The 22505-nt window shown below is 35.1% G+C and overlaps 1 non-coding gene and 1 pseudogene across 1 annotated transcript; one reads left to right on the top strand and one right to left on the bottom strand.

The window, feature by feature from the left end:
• The window catches only part of LOC107871640, a 69400-nt pseudogene extending 47305 nt beyond the window's left edge, over positions 1-22095 (bottom strand).
• Positions 22096-22342: 247 nt separating this feature from the next.
• LOC124899068 lies at positions 22343-22448 on the top strand. Its single transcript, XR_007056207.1, has one exon. It is a non-coding gene; the product is annotated as a small nucleolar RNA R71 (small nucleolar RNA).
• The last annotated feature ends 57 nt before the right edge of the window (positions 22449-22505 follow it).

The following is a 22505-nucleotide window of genomic DNA, read 5'->3' as shown; positions in this document are numbered from 1 at the left end:
GGAGAAATAACAATAGGAGCCTCAATCAGCTTCTTTTTAAGGCACTCAAATGCCTTCAAGCACTCGTCATCGAAGAAAAATTTCACTTCCTTCTCCAGAAGCTTGCAAAGTGGATTTGTAACCTTTGAGAAATCTTTTATGAATCTTCGATAAAAGCCTGTATGACCAAGAAAACTACGCACTCCCTTCACTAAAATGGGAAGCAGTAGTTTCTCGATAACTTCCACCTTTGCTCGATCAACTTCAATCCCTTTTTTGGAAAATTTATGGCGAAGAACGATTCCCTCCTTTACCATGAAATGGCATTTTTCCCAGTTAAGTACTAGGTTAAATTTAACACATCTTTGTAAGGCCACATTCAGATTCTCCAGACACATTTTAAATGAATCACCCACCACAAAAAAGTCATCCATGAATACCGCTATGGTGTCTTCCACCATATCAGAGAAAATAGACATCATGCACCGTTGAAAAGTGGCGGGTGCATTGCATAGCCCAAATGGCATCATTTTAAATACAAAGGTGCTATATAGGCATGTGAATGTCCTCTCCTCCTGATCTTCAGGAGCAATGCAGATTTGGTTATATCCAGAATAACCATCCAAGAAGCAATACCACCCCCTACTGGCTAATCGATCAAGTATTTGATCCATAAAACACATTGGGAAGTGGTCTTTTAAAGTCCAAGAGTTTAGCATGTGGTAGTCCATGCAAACTCTCCACCTAATTACTGGCCTGAGTGGAATCAACTCATTCTTTTCATTAGCAACCACCATCATACTTCCTTTTTTGGGCATATATTAAACTGGGCTCACCCACTTGCTGTCAGAAATAGGGTAAACCACTCCTGAATCTAACCACTTAATAATCTCCTTCTTAACCACCTCTTGTATTGGTGGGTTAAGATCGTATTGATGCTATATGGTCGGAATACAATCTTTCTCAAGTTGAATTTTATACGTGCAGATGCTAGGGGGATACCAATAATATCTACTATGGTCCATCCGATTGCTCTCTTATGCTTCTGAAGTACTAAAATAAGTGCATTCACCTGTTGTTCTTCCAAATCAGTTACAATAATAATAGGTAGCGTGTTCCCCTTACCCATAAACACATATCATAAGTGTCCAGGCAGCTTCTTCAACTCCAACACTGGGGTTCTTCAATAGATGGCTTGGCGGGTGGCGTTGGTTGATTAAAAAGTTCAAGGTTCAGCTTTTTAGGAGCATAAGGATATGACCCCATTCCATTCAAGGCACAAACTGTCTCTTCATACTCCTCAATGTCTTCACTATCATAGTTCATTATGACCATGACCAAAGGTTCGATAACAAGTTGTTCAGTTATGGGCACGTCCTGTTCGTCCTTAAAATACACATCAACTACTGAGAACACACTTATTTCCTTATGCTTTTTCATTGATTTTCCCACATCAAACTGTACAACTTCATCGTTCACCCTAAATAGAAGCTCATTCGCTCTCAAATCGATCAACACACTTTTGATTGTGAGGAAAGGTCGGCCTAAGATTATGGTCACCTCGAAGTCCACCTCGTAGGCCAGAATGACAAAGTCTGCAAGGAATATACAATTGGAAACCTATACCAACACATCATACAGAATGCCAACAGGTCATTTTACTGGCCTATCCGCCATCACCAGTCTCATGTTGATGGGTATGGGATTCCCTAGACCCAAATTTTTATAAATATTCAATGGTATCAAATTAACGTTTGCTCCCAAATCACACAGTGCCTTGGTGAATTTCATAGTTCCAATTGTGCAAGGAATAGTGACTGTACCTGGATTTGACTTCTTCAGCATTAAGGTCTCCATAGAAATAATGATGTAAAGCTGGAGATCTGCCTTTAATTCACAACTCACTGCTCGTTTATTTATAACAACGTCCTTTATGATTTTGCATATCTTGGCATTTGCTTAAGTGCCTCAATTAAAGGCACATTTATCGTCAATTGCTTGAGCATTGCCATTAACTTGCTGAATTTGGCATCATCGTCCTTCTTTCTTAATTGTTGAGGAAAGAGAGGTGGTGGTCTTGGGATGGTTTTCAACATTACTTTCTCTTTCTTCTCCTTCACCTTCTCCGACGCATCAATAGAGTTATTCAGTTTCTCAGATTCCACTGGTTATTTTCTTCTGGTTCATCCGCAACTACCTCATTGTTCATAGACTTACCCACAAAAGGGCCAGATAAGATCGTACCACTCCTAGTGGTAATCTCCAGACATGAGCCATCAGTCTACTGACTCTGAACCATTTTACTAGGTAGATTTCCACTCATTTCCTAGTTCAGTGTTGCAAAAATTTGGCTCATCTGCTGCTCCAAATGCTTGATAGAAGTTGATTGTGAACTAACCAACTGACTCAGAGTAGAAAATTCACTCTTCATAGTAAGTACCCCTGATTTGGTAGACTCAACTCCCTTCAACAGTTTTTCCATCATATCATCCATAGATATCTTCCCCAAGCTAGTTACAGTAGCTTCTTGATTTTTAGGAGGAGCATATAGCCCACTTCTATCATTGTTGCTTCTCTAGTTTCCATGCTCCCTATCTCTGTAACTAGGTTTGTCATAAATATTCCGACCTTGATTTCCATAGTTATTGCCTCAGAAAACCCCGTGATTATTGACATAATTAGCCTCTTCTTCAGGCTCTACATTAACTCGGTCCTGTGAAATTATAGCCTTTACTTTCTCCGTGTTCCTCGATAATAAGTGCTTGGTGAGCAGGTCCATCTGAGTCTTTAGATGGGTTATATCTTAATTCCTTTCCTTATCTCTCCTATGTTTTTCAGTAGTTATCCTCATAGGAATAATAGGGCTTGTCACCACAGAATCCCTGTTGTACCAAGGTCGACTCCGTTTGGTCATCCGATTCAGCATATCTGCAATATCTCAAAAGGAGATATCTACAAATGAACCACCAGTGGTGTTATCTACAATTGGCCTTGTTACAAAGTTAAGAGCCCTGTATAAAGTCTCTATCAAATGTTTGTCCATCATGTTGTTGTTCGAACATTGTGTTAGCTTCTTCTTGAACCTGTCCCAAGTTTCATGCAAGGCCACAGTCGGGAGCTGTCTAAAATTGTTGATCTCATCCCTCAACTGTACTCTCCTTGAAGGCGGAAAGAACCTTTCTAGAAAACCTCCTTTTAACTGCCTCCAACAGGTTATAGAATCAGGCGTCAGCTTATTTAGCCACAATGTTGCCTCCTTAGATAGACACAATGGGAACAACCTCACCGAATAGCATTCTGTCCTACTCTTGGGTTATCAAAAGATATGCAAACAGTGACAAAATTCACCAGATGCATGTTGGGGTCATCCCCAGGAAGGCCTCCAAACAACCCCTTCTGATTCAGGAGTTGGATTATCGTTCTTGTAATATTGAACTTTTCTCCAGGTGCCAACGGTGGAGGAATGATTGCACCCATTGCACCTACTCCATCCATATCATCATCATCAAACTCATACTACAACGGTTGTTCTGCCATTCTGCTTATGCGGTAGAGTTTCTGATTGAGTGGTGCTTGGCATACCCTATAAAGATCCTACAAATAAACAAAAACAACAAACAAACGTAAATCTAGAAAACTTAACTAACAGAAAATTAGCACACACAAACCTTCAGTTTACAACCGTATTCCTCGACAACGACGCCATTTTTGATAATGCTTAAATTACACTCCTGAATGGGTATAAGCGATCGTTGTCAATATAAAACACAACTATGTTGGGGTCGAATCCCATAAGGAATAGGGTGTGAACTCAATTTTTTTACGATTTAATTCACTGGTAGTTTACTGTTTCCTAAAATGGGGCTTTAGTTTTGCATAAAATTGTTTATCACGTTGAACTTAATGTTTGTAACCAAGATTTTATGAGATAACCAGGATTGTGTTCACTAGGTCTTATGGAACATGACAGATGCTACCATTTACTCAAGGTTCTCACGGTGGTTAGAATGACAAGCTTTCTTTATCGATGATATGCTCAAATGTCTCTCGACCTACTTGACATCTAATTTCCTAATACTCTTAGACTTAGGGAATCGCAACTCACTACCCAGATTTTACCTCAGGTTAATCAACCTTGTTACAACGCTGATTATTAAACGAAGCCTTTTCGAGTCTCTGTTGATAATTCACTTCCTACTGTTTATGATTTCTTTCTCAAGCAAACCAAAGTAGGTATGCCTATTGTTTGCAACCTACAGACATAAATTCTAATCTCAGAATTACCAAGAAATCCTAACACTTATTAAACCTTAAGTAATTAATTAACACCTTATCATGACCTAACCCTAGATTCTATAATCCAGGTTAAGAGTTTTTAGTTACTCATGATGCAAGAAATAAGCACACAATTTGAATTCATAACTGGAAAGATTAACTTACAAGAATAAAGGAAATCAAAAGTGTTCTTGTAATTGAATCACAAGGCAAAACTCTAAAATATTGTTCTTAGAAAGAGAGAGAGAAAAAATCGTATATTGTCAATATGTCAATGGATAGATGGATAGCTCGATAATTTCCTATTAATAAAAACCCTCAAACAAGACTTTAAATAGTAACCCTAAATAAGGAAATAAAATTAAAAGTTTTAGATTTTCCTCAGAATAGACAACGGCGCCCGTGATGGCCTATCAGGGGTCTGACGGCCTATCACGGACATTGTCAAATTCTCCTTAAGTTTGGCTTTTGTTGTCTTAGGCTGACGACGATCATGACAGCCTATTTGGAGTCTGACGGCATGTCATAGATGTCATCATTTCCTCTTCCATTTTGATAATTCCTGCCTAAGTTTGACAGTGATTCTGATGGCTTATCATAACTCTGACGCCTTATCACAATACGCTGTCACAGCTTTGCAGCAATTCCCATTCTCTGGTTAAGGTTGACAGTATCCCTGATGGCTTATCACACTTTTGACGTCTTATCAGTAGATGTCGTCACAGAATTTACTTCATGCCAACTCCCTGGTTGCGTTTGGCAGCAACTGTGATAGCCTATCACGGGGCTGACGACTTATCACAGATGATGTCAGCCACACATTTTCTCAGATTTCTCCAGATTTCAACTTCTTTGTCTCCATTCTTGTTGGTTCTATATCCTAATAGGTTAATCTGTAAAATTAACATAAACACATCAAAAAATGACAAAAGTTGCTTAAGTCCTCCCAATTATTCTAGGTTAAAGGCCATAATGTGTTAGCAATTGCGCACACATCACACTACGTTGGGATTAATTCATGCAGTTTATTTCAGTTGTGCATGATAGCTTACAGGCTTAGATTCCTCAGTAATTTTAGCCTAATTAGCCACATTCAAGGATGAATGTTCTCAAGGGTGAGATATTGTAATACCCTAAATTTTTTCTAACTTAAATTCGTTCCTAGAATGTTTAGGGATAACTTTCAAAATAAATATTCTTTCCTAGAATGCTAAGGGATAGCTTTCAAAATGAATAATATTTATTCCATGTTAATTTTTTAAGATTTTGATATTTTATTGTGTGGAAAATTGAATAATCTTTTCGTCGATACTAAATTCATCTAAATCCGACACTCGGTGAAGGAGTTATGGTATTTTTGAGTTGACAGTGTGTCACCTGGACTCTCAGTGCGTCACGGACCTAAGAAAATTGGTAGTTGTCAAATTTCAGTGAGACTCCGCAATTCTACCGCATTGTGGAGGAGTTCTATTTTATATTTGTCAATTTCTAACAAGCCTACGTGATAGTGGCATATTGCGCCAATGGCCAAAATGTCAAAATTATAGGGCACCGCGATAGTTCCACGTCGAGGAGAAAGCCCAGTTTTCACTCGTCTTTTTTTCCAGTGAGCCACCGCGATTATGGCGCATCGTGGTGGCCACCCAAATCAAAAACATATTACATTTTTTAGTTTCATTCAACAGTTTATAGAGGGTATTTTGGTCAATTCTCAAGGCTCCAATCCGTCTTAAACATGAGATTAATCATATTTCCAAGCAATTTTTCTTATTATTCATTATTCCCAAGACAGGATAGTCAAGACCTCATCTTCAAGAACTCAATTCGGAGTCTATAACTCAACATTTTTCATCTAATCATCTACCAAGGTATGTGGAGTTTTGAACAAGGATAATTCTTTCATCCTTGTGCCCAAAACTTTATTTTAGTTACAAATTTACTGCAATTTATATGATTTTCCATGAAATTCAAGTTAGGGTTTATACCCATTATAATTATTTGCAATATTATGAGATTTCTCATGATTTAGAAGTTGAATTACATGATTATATTTATATTTCCATGCATAATTGTTGAAATTTCCAGATTTTAAGTTGATTTATGAATGTCTACATTATCAAGCATGAATTTTAAGATGTTTTAACATGAGATTGATGCATGGGTCATTACGCCCTAATTAAGATTTGCTATTTTGAGATCATTTGTGCTATGAGCATCCTCAAATAAAATTATCCTCAGATTTTGATAAAGATTTGGCCTTTTGGTCCTAAGCTAAGATAAGGAATCCATTTTGTTCATATTACTTGAGATTTAAAGAAAGAAAAGCATAATTGGTTTTCTTGTAAACCCTTGTGCTAATTATAAAGTGGATTTCTTAAGATTTTGAGCATAAGAATGGGAGTAGTATTTAGCACCGAGTTGGGCATGATTCCAAGTTTTCATACCTCAGAACTACGTTCCACCGTAGGATTCAGATTATTCCCACTTCCATGAAGATGACTCAGATTGTGATCACTTAAGATAGAAGTTCTATTCCGATGGCAAGGGTAGAACAGCCCTACCTAACGGGGGCTACACATAGGACTCCATGGATGCTCACCTGGTGTATGTCAGTTAGAAGAACCTCCCAAAAGAAGTTCACTACTCTTAAAATAGCTTATTGATTTGAAGCCTTACGATAAAAGCATTTTCTCTTTAGATAAAGTGTTTTTTCCTAATAGTAAAGACTTTCAGAAAAAGATTTACAGAAAAGCTTTTAGAAAACTAAGTGTTAAGAATCACAATTTTTGCTCAAATTATGCTCTACAGAAAGATATTAGCCACCGTTTTTAGCTTTCAAATTTCAGATTAAGAGAGAGTCCTTTCTACACTTAGACAGTATAATTTAAAGGGAGAATACAAGTACAGTTTTAGAATTAAATGTTATGGCTCACAAGATTTATAAAGTATGTTTTGTTTCTCATTGCTACATATTTCAGTATTTCAGATATTTCAGCTTATGTGAGTCATTTACATTTAGCATGCATTGTATTACAAATTATGATGATGAGATAATGTTTTTCTTATGCATTTCACCCCCATATACTCAGTACATACTCAAAGTACTGATCCATATATATGTCTATGTGCTACATTATCTCATAATGTAAGTATCAACTCAGTTGTAGCACGTATATTATATTCAGACAGTTTGCAGATTTCAGCCAACAGATGAGGAATCCTCCTACTTCGGTGACTTTAGTTAGATGTTATTGATTTACTTTATTTTATTATTCATATGTATTGATTAGTGATAGTTAGAGTCGCGTCCTAGCTATCTATAGTCAGATAGTAGAGGCTTCACATATGTCAGTTAGAGTCAGTTATGATTTTCAGTACCTCTTTCAAACTTTATCAGAATGTAAAATTTGTATTGATATTGCATTTTTCCCAGATTCCATCGTTATTATGTTTCCACACCGTAAACTCAATCGTTTTATACATATCATTCAGTTGTTTATGAGTTATGCTAGTAGAAGGGTTAGCTTGGGCTCACTTATGGTCCTAAGCACCGTGTGACATCTCGGGATAGATTTTTGGGGCTTTACAGGTTCATTTAGAGAATGCCTAAAAAATAAAATGAAAAAAAATCTATATACCCGAAAAAATTGAAGATTACCGCGAAATCTTCAATGCATATCCCCATGGATATTTAGTGATGAAAAATTACTCCAAAAATATTCAGTACAAACCCACAAAAAATGTTTAGGGGGAGATAAAAAATGACTAATTTGGGAGGAAAATTTTCTTTGAGATATGTTCAAGAAGCGTGCATAAATTAATACTGCAAAACTAGCCAATTAGATAAGAGAGAATATAAAAATTAATTACATGAGAGAAAGAGAGTATTATTTGCTATATACATTGCATATTATATTTGTATGTAGGGACCCACAAAAAAAAGCAATTTTATAACTAACAAATAATGCCATGTAATTAAGAAATTATTTTATATAGGGAAAAGGCATCGTTTTCACCCCAAACTATACCCGAAAAGTCGAAGCCACACCTAAACGAAACCATTTACACCCTGTCAGGCTATCACCACTTGCATGTGGTGTAGTGTTTTACACGCGCTGCCACGTCAGTACCACGTCAGTAAAAAGTATCACTTTTTTATAGTTAAGGTGTGTAATAGGTCACTTATATAGTTTAGGTGTGGATTCGACTTTTCAACTATAGTTTGGGGGGGAAACGATGACTTTTCCCTTAATGTTTTTAGCCATTTACTTTTGTTATTTAATAGGTTGGACGCGCCTAAAATAAGTGTAACACACGCGCCTTAGAATGGGGGTTGCGGGGAGGTAATAATATCACTTTTTTATAGTTAAGGTGTGTAATAGGTCACTAGTATAGTTTAGGTGTGACTTAGACTTTTCGGGTATAGTTTAAGGTGGAAAAGATGTCTTTTCCCTTTTATCTATGATGTGTAATTTTTCCTAGATTTTAATGCATGTATTACTTTGATTAAAGTCACAATTTCCCCTTAAAATCTTTTTCACATCCTTTCCATCATATTTATGGAGGATATTTTCATATAAAAATTTGTAATGTTGTTTCTAAACACCAAACCAAACACTGTGTAAGAAAACTGCAAACATAACAAATGCAAGCATTAACACACTATATTCTGCACTATTCTTATATATCCTATCAAACGATCTCTAATTAATAAATAAAGCTATATATTATTATACCATCAATGTAAATGAGAAAAAAAAAAAGAGAAATCAGTTGAGTCAAGTCAATGACTATTCCTCGATATTTTACTTTGAGTAGCAACTAGCAATAGAAAGTTAGGTGAAAAAGAAATAATTTTACAAAAGTAAAAGTAGTGTAGTTGTGTAGGTTCTTTAATATACACGTATACTTCACAGAATTATTATTACAATTTATTAGTTTGTTTCAAAATATTTGTTCATTTAAAATATTAAAGTATATAGAATAAATTATTTTTTTATTTTATCATTAAAATTAATTATCTTTGAAAACAAACAATTAAGATAATTTTACAGAAAAGAATTGAAGGTAAATTAGTAAAAAAAATAAAATACTTTCTATTCATGTTTTCTTATAGGGTATATAAAAGAAAAATGTGACGAATAATATGAAATTATTTAAATATTATTGTAGCTCCAAAATGACTTACAATTTAGGAGTCAACCAAGTATGAAAGCTTCTCCTTTGACTTCATTTCAACGTCTATTGTCAAGGCAAATTAATGTATACACTATGAGTAGGTGAAGGACGATAAAGGACGTTTTAGTCATTTAGTCAAAATGCATGCAGTATTTGCTTATACTGTTGGCTCAAAAGGTTGATCCCAAATTGTTGAAGAGTGTAATATATAAATAAATTTGATAGTTTAGATGTAAATTTGAATCTTTTGTTTATATATGTGGCTCTAGCATAACAAGTGACAGTGTCCAGTTGAATAGTCATTAAGAGGGTGGGGGTGGCGTGGGGGTGGGGTACAAAACAAAATTAATGAGTGTAGTTGGATAGTCATTAAGAGGGTGGGGTGGGGTACAAAATAAAATTAGTGTTGTGGGACTTTCATGGACCCAAAATAGAAAAGAATAGCAAAATAAAGACAAATGGAATATTCTCAGTGTTTAAAATAGAATGATTTTATTTTCTTTTAATTTGTTTCATAAAAGCATGACCTTATTACTTTTTTGATAATATTTTAATAGTAATTTTCTACATAATTTGTTTAGGATCATAAGATTAAAAAATATTTTAATAAATTTGACATAATTTTAATTTATGATCATAAGATTTAAAAGTCTTTTTTCATTTTCTTAAACTTTATGTCAAGTCAAACTAAGTCAATCTTTTTGAACCAAAGGTGATATATGTTTCAAGGTAAATTTGAAGCTTTACCTCTTTCTTTTTCTAGTTCTAATGTTTTGTTAAAGCGTAAAATCTTCCTGTTATTTTAAACTTTTCTTAACTAAAAAGGGTTAACCATTTGAAACTACAATAGTTTTAATTTTTCAAGATTTTGTCTAACTTGACTAGTTATATTGTTCATTAATTTGTTGATTGATGATCAGAGTGCCTTATTATCCATTGAAATGGGAGGGGAAAAAAGTTGAAGATGATAACATATTGTTAATGAAAAAGAAGCATATAACAAGTTTACGTCGGGATCGGATAGTAGACGGGCAAAGATACCATAAGCTTAACCCTACACCATCTTCTTCTTGCTCATCTCGCCTAATCTTTTAACATAAATTAAGATGAAAATATTATCTACACATGTATTTTCTAGTAATCTGTTGAAATTTGGCGTTTAGACAATAACGGAGATCTCACAATTAGGTGAAATTATATTATGTCAAAGTATTTGTCCTTTCAACGATTAGATTGACCCCAAAAATAAAAAGAAATTGGCAACACCAACGATTAGTTGGTGAGTTTGTTCTTTCATATACATGTACAATTCATAGAGACATCACAAGTCCATCTTAAAATTAAAATATTTGTCACTTACAGTGAAAGAACTATTTTTTTTCATTTTATTCTTAAAATTAATTATCTTTAAAAATAAATAATTAATATTAATCATATAGAAAAGAGTTGAAGGTAAACTAAAACAAAATGATTCTTATTCATAACTTTTTAAGGAAAATATAAAGAAAAATGTGATGACAAATATAAAATAGAAGAATATCATTGTAGCTCCAAGATGACTTAGAATTAATTAGTCAATCAAATATTAAAACTTATCTTTTCACACTTCTTTTCAATGTCTATCATCTAGGCAAATTAATTGTACAGAAGATGAGAAAGTGTAGTATGATCAAAGACATTTTAGTCATTTTCTCAAAGTCCATGTACTGTTTGCTTATACCGTAGCCTCAGTAGCTTGAACGCGAATTATTGAAGAGGGTAATGTATTATCAATTTGACAGTTTTGATGTTTGTTTATTTTATGTGGCTCCTGAAAGTTGGATTGTCATTACTTTCATCAGTACAAATAGAAAGTAGGTGCAAAAAATAATTTTACAAGCTGCTCACCATTGTGAGTAATTTATTATTCAAACAGTTCATTTAGCGTATGCTTATTTCCTGAATTAATAATTACTACAAAACCAACACGTTTTTCTTAATGCTTACGTGTCATCTGTGAGGTACATTCTTTGTCTCAAATTACTTGACATGTATTTTTTATAATTTTTAAGGAGAAATTAATAAAGGAATACAAATTAACTAATATGATCTTATTAAATCTTGATTAGATTAATCTTCTTTAATTAATATGAGTATAGTTGATAAAATGATTAACTATCTCTTGAATTCTTAAACATACCAATAATTTTGAGATAATTTTTTTTAGCAAACATGTTAAATAATTTGAGATGAAGAGTGTATTTGATATTTATTTCAAATCAATAAATGCATAATACATGCATTACTTCCTCTGTCCAATAATAGTTATCCACTATTAACTTGACAAACATGTTAATAGTAGGGGTAATTTTACTTTAATATTATTAATTCAATTCTTTGAAAAATGTATTGAGTATAGCTAGAATTAATAGGGATCGTTTGGTTGGGAAAGAGTTATTCCGGGATTAGTTAACACACCAAATATATGGGATAACTTATCACATCACTATGATATAAATGGTGAGATAAATAATATTGGGACTAAGTTATACCTCTAATCAAATACGGGATAAAATAATCTCATATTTTATCCCAATACTATTATACCTTATACCTCACACCAAACGACTCCTAAGGGTAAAGAGATAGAAATAGGTTAAATGCCCGTTTATTTTCCAAACTGAACAAGTATTATTTGGATATTTATTTTAAGTATATTGGACAAGTATTGTTGAATGGAGAGAGTATAATATAGCGATGTTATTATACTCTCTCCAAGTGGTATTTTTTAATTTAGATACACCTCTTAAGAAGCTATTCAATACTAGAAAATTAAAAATGACTTATTAATTTACCCTTAATAAATAACTTAAACAATGTCTAACTCTTTGATGATTTCTTGATTATATAAAACTATTTTTATTTAAAGAGCGATAAAATAGGGAGAACATCATTAATATGTTCTAGATTATCTAGAATGCTACTTACTTAGAAAAAATAAAAAAAGCTAAAACATCACTTATTTAGGATGGAGGGGTTAGCATCATATCTCACGCAAATTCCTTCCTGAAATTTTATGATTGGGCATCATCATCAACTTCTTCTTGAACCTCAACCATCTCTCGTGCAATGGTTCTGAATGCAATTGGCTAAAATTATAAATCTCATCCTTTAACTGTAGAATTGTAGAAGACGGGAAGAATAATTGGTCAAAGAATTATTTTCACAACTCATTCCAATTAATGATGGACCCAAAAGATAGTTCCCTAACCATAATGTCTTTTCGCTTGTAAGAGAGAATGAGAACAACCTGAGTCTCAAAGCTTCCTAACTCACCCCAGGTAAATTATACAAAGTGCAAATTCCAACGAAATTCATGATATGCATGTTTGCCTTATCAGTCAGCAAACCCACAAACACACCCTTCAGATTGATCAGTTGAATCATAGCGCTCGTAATTTCAAATTTCATCCCTTGGAGAAACTCAGGGAGAATGATAGCCCCTATCTCGATAGGCTTAAAATACCTTAAGTCTTACTTCGGATCATCATACACTGGTAAGTACTGAAAAGCTGGGGGTGGTTGAGGTCTATCTCTCCTAGCTTTGTCGAGTGTTGCTTGACACTCTTCTTCCTGTGTCACTCTATCCTCTTGAGCTGCACGATGGACAACAACATCCCTTCTTTCTTTAGTTAGTAACCACACAGTGGTTTATATGACTATCTCTTGAACACCATGCAAATGTGGCGGACTCAAGGCGCGTAGATCATCTTGAAGCCCTCGTAACGAGCTTCATGACCGTGTTTTGACATCCTACAATTCTGTCATACTATTCGTTCAAGCTCTATATTAAGTTGGATCAAGGGATTACCTTGAATCCGAGTACTGGGCATACACAGACATACACCTTAAGCATAATAAGAAACTAAAAATCAACAACCTCAACAAACTCTATTAATTAATCCATAACCATATTCCCTGGCAACAATGCCAAAATTTGATATTGCCTAAATTATACCTCCAAGAAAGTACAATAAAATTGCTTTCAAATATAGAACCCAATTAAGGTTGGGGTCAAAATCATAGGGAATATGGCAAATCTTATCAAGAATTTGATGAATCATTCGAAAAGTGCAGAAAGTAAATGGGGGGAATTTTGTGAAAATAATAACAGTAGTAACAGATCTTGATCATTGTAGGTTGAAATCTATATGAGATAAATACTAGGACTGTATTTTTCCTGACTTCCTAACTCCGTAGACTTATCGTACTTCATCAAACTATATTACTACTTTGCATCCAGAATCTGATAAGATATGTGTCACCAACCATTTTGTGACTGCCCTTGGTGAATTTCACTCATCACCTTATAAGTATTAGAGTGTTTCCTCACTAACCCTTGACTTAGATCCCAGATTAACTATCTTTTTTTGGGTATCAAGTTAATTAGATGAAGGTTTGTATTTTCAAATTACTATTGTGATCTTCTTTTCCTAATCTCAACCTTTCTTGTGGAGATGGTATCAAAAATAGGTAGGTTCTTGAATTCTGAAGTCATTAAGAAAGCAAACAATATGAAGAAAATCACAATACATACATAAACACTGATCAAGATAGACTTTGCACTTCCTCTACTTCATTATTCCACTAGGATTTCCACAACCCTAGTTAGGTGATTAGCCGCTCATATTTACAATAAAATCCATTGAATTCATGAAAGAAAGCATATGAATAATCATACAAATAATTGACGAATAAAAACCAGAATTTCTAATTAATAATGGATTCCAAGATCAAAAGTTGAATCTCAGAATCAATATAGTTTTGTGCATATATAAAGTGTATAAAAGTGTGTAAACTAATAAAAAAACATCAATGGGGTATTTATAGGATACATCAAAAACATTAAAAATCCTAACCAAATCAAAATAGGAAAACTAAGTCAGCACCTACCTATGGATGCACTTATGGGCTGTAAGTCTCAGAAGGATCCTCAACCTTTTTGAACTTCCACTTATAGGGGTTACCTACGAGAGTCGTAGATGACACTTGTAACCTTTGTATGTATTAAAGACAACTTCATAACTTCAAATCATTTGACTGTGACTTGCATGGCCACTTACGATGGTCGTAAGTGTCACTTATGGCCTGTAAGTGGCCTTCGTCAATCTCAAAGTCACTTGGCCATCTATAGAACCTTTTTTTCTGACACTTACATAGGGACCTACGGTGGGTGTATGTCCAACTTATGACCCACAAGTAGGTTTGTAAGTGGGATGCCCTACAACACTTCATCTCTTTTCTTCTCTTCTGATTCAATACCTATTCTCCTACAAAATCAACATAAAAACACATCATATCTAACAGAAAGACTTAAGTACTTGCATATTTTTCATTTTTAAGCATCGAAAGTGTCATGAAATCATGACACGTCAGTAATGGAGAAAGCTTGAATATTTTTCATATTGGTGAAGGAAAACTTGAGACTCAAAATGGTACTTTAAACCTTAAAAGTGTATTGGTTGTTTCAAATATTGAAAAGAACCTGATATCTGTGGGACAATTAGCTCAAGATAATTCATGTATCATTTCATTCAATGTTGACAATTTTTTTGTTTAGTCACAGGAAGGTAAACTGCTTGCTAAAGGATGCAAAAATAGAGGGTTGTATGCACTAGATGAAATAAAGCATTAAGAGCTTTATGTTTTCAAGAATCCTACCTCCAAAAACATATGGCAAAAGAGAATGAGTCACCCTAATCCAAAACTTTTGAAGCTCCTACACTCAAGAAATTTAATCAATGTTTATGGTTGGAAAAAAGAAAAACATCTTTGTATTAGTTTCTAAATAGGAAGAAATTGTAGAGTTCCTTTTTTTATCATCCAATAGTATTTTCAAATTTCCTCTAAATAAGTTGCGTTGTGATTTGTCGGTCCTGCTTCAATTCTATCTTGCCAATAATTTAAATACTATGTAATTATTGTTGACAATTATACTCGTTACTCATGTATTTTTCTTCTAAAGAAGAAATCCGATTTCTTTGAGAACTTTCTTGAATTTCAAAGACCAATTGAAAATCAATTCGAAAGAAAAATAATTTTTTTTCAAAGTGATCTAGAGTTGAATTTATATCAACTAAATTTGAAAACCATTTATCTCAATGTGGCATCCATCAAAAATTTTCCTTCCCACATACTCTTGAACATAATGGTGTGCCGAAAGGAGGCATCGTCACATTTTCAAAACAGGTCTTACCTTGCTTTTTTAGGTAAAACTTCCTTCTAAATACTGGGTTGATTCTTTTCTAACAACATGCTCTCTTATAAATTGCATGCCGTCCAAAATGATGAAAATGGAAACTCCTTTCTTTAAATTGTTTAATCGTCATTCTGACTATTGGAGTCTGAAAGTTTTTGGATATAGGTGATTTACATATTTAGGACACTACGAAAAGAACAAGTTTACAAAGAAAATGTATCCTTGTGTTTTCCTTGGATACAACCCTATTCACAAGGGTTATAGATGTCTTGATCCTTCAACTAATAAAATTTGGATTTCATAACATGTTAGTTTTTATCAAAATATTTTTCCTTATGCTCCTTCCAAAGAAATATCTATATAGGAACATCTAGAATTCATAAAATTTCTAGATTTTGATGTGTGGAAAAAGAAAGAGACTGACTTCTCAATTGAAAAGGAGTGTGCACATCAATTGAAATCCACAAATGAAGATGGTGCACAAATTCAAAAAGAGTCATCATGTATTCTATGTGACGAAGACTATGTCTCTGATAACTCTCAACTTACACCATCATTTTGATGCAAGACGGACGTTGTCAATATATACCCAATATGCGTTAGAGTCGATATTTATAATTTTGCTCTTTGAAGGAGCACTCTCGCCACGTATACTCAATGGGTAAATGGGTGTCTTCGAGGATATCTAGTTGTCCCCCTTGTACTCCTTGACCTTGGCCCTTTATCACAACTCCATGATCAGTGATGAAAACATGAGCATTAGGACACCTCTGGTCTTAAAGAGTTTAATCTCAGAAAGCACAAATCAAAATATCCAAATGAATATTGTCCAAGACGATGGCTACCATCTGAGCTCGCATAATAGGGACATATTCATGTTGGTGTATGAGGAAACACAGTTACAGATGATAGTCAACCAGATTTGAGCCTCAGATGAAACTCATTCAAAGTTATCCCCATTTTTGTAGCAGCCCATGGGACTTCTCTTCCAAGGCACAGTATTTCAATGAACCAGCTTCCCAGAGTATAGTTCTTGGCCTCATATTCTCTTATGTCAACATATATAGTTCTTGGCCTCATATTCTCTTATGTCAACATATGGCAGGCCATATAGATCATTGATATGTTCGTCCCCAAAATGAACTTCCTTGCCCTGAATCTTCATAACTGGGTCAGATATATATACACTATACTGAGATTTGTGTAAAATTCCCTAACCCAATTCTCATTGGCCCAGCAGGATCTGGGGCAAAGTACCTCCACCTAGTGACCACCAGTCTTTAATGAAAGAATGGGAGCTTCTCGGGCACTTTTTTCAAAGATATGCCCCACTTAGAGAGCAACTTCCTTCTGGCGAGGTCCTTATAGTAAACTGTTGTAATATCAGTACCCTTTTCCTAGCCTGAAATTATCTCAAGGATGCCAGAACTTGTTTGAAATATGAATATATTTTTGTACAAATGATATTTTTAGATTTTCACTTCCTATCACGTGGAAAATTGAATAATCTTTCCATTGATACCAATTTCATCAAAATCCGGTATTGGACGAGAGAGTTACGACCAAAATAAAGAAGGCAGTAAAACCACCCAGGTGCGACGGTGCAGGCCAACGGACTGTCGGACTAGTGACGGGCCGTCGACCATGACGGTGCATCGAGGCAGTGAGTCAGCTTTCTGGATGAGTACGACGGTGAGGTCCGACGGACTGTCGACCCACCGACGGACTGTCGTACCCCACTATTGCATCAAGGCAGTGAATTAGTTTTCTAGCTAAGTATGAAGGAAAGGTCTGATAGACCATTGATCTAGCGACGGACCATCGCACCCCACCGTGGCACAAAGACAGTCGGTCCTAGTTCTGGTCCCATTCAACGGAGAGGTCTGACGGACCATCGCACCCCACCATCGCATGACCGATTCAATTATTTTAAGTTATTTTAACAGGGATATTTTGGTAATTTACCACCCACTTATATATACCCAGTTATATGTGATATCAGCCCATTTATACATTATTATTTCACACCAACAAGATTAGGGTTTTCTCTCTAAAATTAATCCTCAAGAACAAAAATCCAAATCTTCTTCAAAATGCAGAGATTTAAATTGTTCAAGCTCAAGAACATCAAGAAACTCAACCCAGGTATGCATAGTGTTCATTCATGGACTCTTTTCATCCATGAAGCCAAAAAATCCTTTTTCTAAGTTCAAGTTTATGGATTTCCTTTATGAATTTCATATTGGGTTGCTAGTTTTCATGTTGATAAATAGCCAATTGAATCTTTATCCATGTTTGGTGATATATTTCAAGTTTAATTGATTAGTATATGTTTAGGTCCATGTAAAACTATAATTAAACCATTGAATGATGAAATTAGAATTGAACCATGATGTTTAATTATTGTAAAATGTTGTTTACACATACTATGCCTATCATGTGTTTGATTTAATGCCTATGTGAAGGAAAAGTGCCCAATTAGTATGATATCATAAAATCCCCATATATGTACAAGTTTATGCATATCCCATGTTTGATGAAATGCTTCAATAAATGAATTATGAATTATGATTGTGTTCAAGTAAGTCAAGCTTTGTCAGTTTCCTTCTACTGAGTCTTGGGGATACTTATACCTGAAGTATTATCTGTGTGCCTAGAGCCATGTCATATTTTCATGATACTCTCAGTCAAGCTATGATCCTTAGACTTCAGACAGTCTTATGACTCAGTAAATCTCCATAATCTTATAAACTCAGTCAATTATCAGATATCAGTAGCATTTCGTTAGTTAATAGAATTCAGTAACTCAGTCCATGTTTAGTTCAGTAAATCATATTTAGTATCTATTCAGATGGGAGTAGAAATTAGCACCGAGTGAACTCAAGGATGGGAATACACCTCTTATATAAGGGTGTGATTCTTATAAGCAATCCTTGTATTCCAGAACTATGTAGCCAGCATAGGTTGAGATATCATAGCCTACTATATGAGGGTAGATGAGGTAGCTTAACCTGTTATATGAGGGTTCCCACCATTCTCACTAGAGTTATCTGTTATAATAGGGTTACTCACATATTGTCCTTACTAATGGCGTGGTATTGACACCCTTCCAATCGGGGCACAGGTTGGACCCTAGTTCAGCTTTTATAGCGCATATGGGGCATGTCAGTTAGATAACTACTTCCCACAGTTTCAGTATCAGCCTCAGTGAAAGAAATCAGATAGTTCTTCAGATTTCAGGACTGTCAGATACAGTCAACTCAGATACAGTACGGAACTTAGATAGTTCCATTAAATTCAGGACTGTCAGATATAGTCACTCATGTTATCAGTTTTATAAGTATTAGTATGTCATGTTATCAGTATTCAAATTCAGTAATCATGTTCTCAAGGTATCAGTGTCAGTTATTATGTCTCGTGCATGGATTCTCACGCTCATGATAGTCAGTCTATTATTATTATTGTTCATGCATATGAACCCCATGCATTTAGCCAACCTCACATGCATACCAGTACATTCAAAGAACTGACACATTCATGCTATGGTATATTATACCATAGGTTCAGAGACACAAGCTCCAGAGTATAAGTAGCATCCTAGTTCAGAAATCAGAGTTAGCAGTGAGTCTTTATCCTTCGAGGACATGATTATTTCTCTATTATCTCATTAATTATTTTATTAGTGGGAGTTAGTTGGGGACATATCCCATCAACTCCTTATTCCGATAGTCATGTTTAGAGGCTTTCCAGACTATTATGTGTACACAGTTATTTTAGTTGTTTTGGGTATTTCATACCCCGTTAGATGTTATATTTTACTTCAGTTATGTGAACCTTATGGCCTTTCAATTTTATGTTTCTACACTTTATAGTATATTATGTAGTATACAGGTACAAATATCAGTCATGAGTTATCTTGTGGTCCTTCGGGGTCATAAGCATCGTGTAGCATTCCGGTACCAGATTCAGGGCGTTACAACTGTTTGACACTAGAGGCCATGAATCGAATCTGATCATAATATGTCATCTTCAGTTGAAAAGACTTGAAAAAAACCCAACGCATTAATAATCAATATCACATGTGACAACTATGCTATATGTCTTAGTTAAGTTAAAGAAATGGTTCCCGAGTCGAATTGGAGCTTGAAATGAGAATTTAGGAGTTTGGACAGGCATGCCAGACAACTCTTAGATGTTGTAGCCGCAGGGCACTGGATCGCGATCACACTACCATGATTGCAGTCTAGTGACCGTAATTGCGGTACCTGAGGCTGCAATCCTAGAAAGATTCACGACCAAAAATGACAATTTTCTATACCAATTTGTGTTCATAAAATGTAAAAAACATTACAAACATGAAACACAATTCCTAAACACTCAATCATGCCCTTTAAATGTGAAAAAACTATAAAGGAACTCATTCAGTCATTTTACCAAAAACTTGGTGTACACCTATGATTCATCCTAATTTTGAATAATTTTGGGTACTTGAGACTTCCCCAATGATGTTCACACCAAAAACAACAACTACCATACTACACAATATTAATTAGAAACTAATTAAGAGCACAATTCACCAATTTAGGCCATTTTCCTACACATGATTCTAAGGCTTAAATTAAACATTAAAGAAAAGATTAGAAGAACATACCAGAGGTTAGGATGAAAAAGAGGATGCCTAGCACTTAAGAGCCTCTTAACAATGATGAAAATAGATGAATTTTTAGGTTTTATAGAGGGGAGTGGGGGGGACTGTTTGTAGGTGACAATTTCATTTTAAAACTGCCCAACTGCAATCATGACAAGGTAGGGTTTGTGATCGTGGTCAATGGCTCATGATAGCAGACCCTAAGGTCCTATCCAGGGCCTAGTTTAACGTTGCGGCCTAACGTCCTCTTATAATCAAGATGGATCCTTAAGGGCGGATGACTCAAGATCCACTACCATAGAATTTATCACATCCTCATCTACCACATCAATTACTGACACCACTTGCAAGTACATTGGTAGTTTCTTAGTTTTGTATACACTAAAGGAAACATCATCATTGTGCATAAGGAACTTCATCTCTCCATACTCCATGTCAACTAGAGCTTGTCCAATTTCTAAAAATGGAATTTCGAGTATGATTAGTATATCATGTTCAATTTCACAATCGAGGACTACAAAATTCTCCGGAAGGATGAATTTGTCAACCTTAACCAACACATCATACAACACTCCCACTACTTTTTAATTAAATGATCCGCCATCAAGAGTCTCATGGTGGTGGGTGTAGGATCACCCAATCCTAGCCTTTGATACACAACATATGGCATCAAGTTGATACTAGCACTAAGGTCACACAATGCCTTTTCAAATTTGTGTGTCCTGATGGTGCAAAGAATTTTAATGCACCTGGGCCTTTTTTTTTCTCCGTCATGGCATTAGACATGATAGCACTACAATTATGCATAACTTCAATAGTCTCACAATCCATAACTCACTTTTTGGACATAAAGTTCTTCATGGACTTAGCATATCCTGGGATCTCTTTAAAAGCTCTAACAATGGGATATTGATTGAGAGATTGCTAAGTTTTGCAGCATACTTTATAACTCGGCCTTGTCATCTTTATTATTTAACCTTTGTAGAAAGGTGGAGGAATTTTCATCCGGGTAAGTGGTATAATTTGAGATTCACTCACCTTTTTCTCGACACCATCACTCATCAATCTTTCCCTCATTACTCACTTCATGAGACTTTGTGGTACCATCATTTAGTTTTTCGGACCGCTTTCTCTTTGCATTCTCATCAACCTCAACCACATTTTTACCAAGATTTATACCACTCCTAGTGAATATTTCTATAACATAGGCATCGTTCTTGAGGTTAACTACCGTGTCACTGGGTAAACCTCTATTTTGCCTAGCGTCGAGTTGTGTTGAAATTTGGACCACTTACGTCTCCAATTGTTTTATGGAGGACAAATTATGTGTGATTGTTTGGTTTAATTGAGAGAAGTCACTTTTCATCTCCCTTACCATTATGTTAGTACCTTCAACTCCCATCAAAATTTAGACAAGGACATCCTCAAATATTTTAGGGTCCATCGAGTTTGATTCCTTGTCCTTAACATGATCATGAGGGTACATATATCTATTATATCCTTTCTCCTTATCCCTCCAATCTTGGTCTCGATACCTCTCTCTACCATGCCAATCATGATTGTGGTCGTTCTAATCTTGATTCCCACCTTGCTTTTGGCAGGCGGGACGGGACCTCCCTGAATGGTTCGCCAAGAACCTTATCTCTTCATCGAGTTCCTTAGCTTCATCCTTATCATAAATTTTGAAACCTTGAGAGGCAACGACATTAAATTCTTCAGAAGCTGCTCCTATCACGTGTTTGGTGAGGAGATCTAATCGGGTCAGTACTTTGTCCATATTTTCACCTCTCTCCTCGTCCTTATTCCTTTGCTCTTTGTTGACATAAGATGCGATAGGAGACCTTATGGTCACTTTGGAGTCCCGGGTATGTTACCCTCTATTTTTCTTTGTAACTTGGTTGAACAAGGTTGATGCAACCCTATAGGATAACTTAACAAGAGACCCTCCGGATGCATGGGCAATAATGGTTTTATTCAGCTGGTCTAATGCCCGATAAAATATTTGTAGAAGCATCTTCTCCTTCACTTAATTGTTCGGGCATTGCATGAGCTTGTCATTGAACCTTTTCCATACCTCATATAAGGGCTCACCACCAAGTTAAGAAAAATTTATGATTTCATCTCTTAGTTATAGTATTCTAGGAGGAGGAAAATATCTATCCAAAAAGTCCTCCGTAAGATCGACAC

This window comes from Capsicum annuum, chromosome 5 (assembly GCF_002878395.1).
Source record: "Capsicum annuum cultivar UCD-10X-F1 chromosome 5, UCD10Xv1.1, whole genome shotgun sequence".
NCBI lineage: Eukaryota > Viridiplantae > Streptophyta > Magnoliopsida > Solanales > Solanaceae > Capsicum > Capsicum annuum.
The sequence above is the reverse complement of the archived record's forward strand: the minus strand, read 5'-3'. Positions and strand labels throughout refer to the sequence as shown.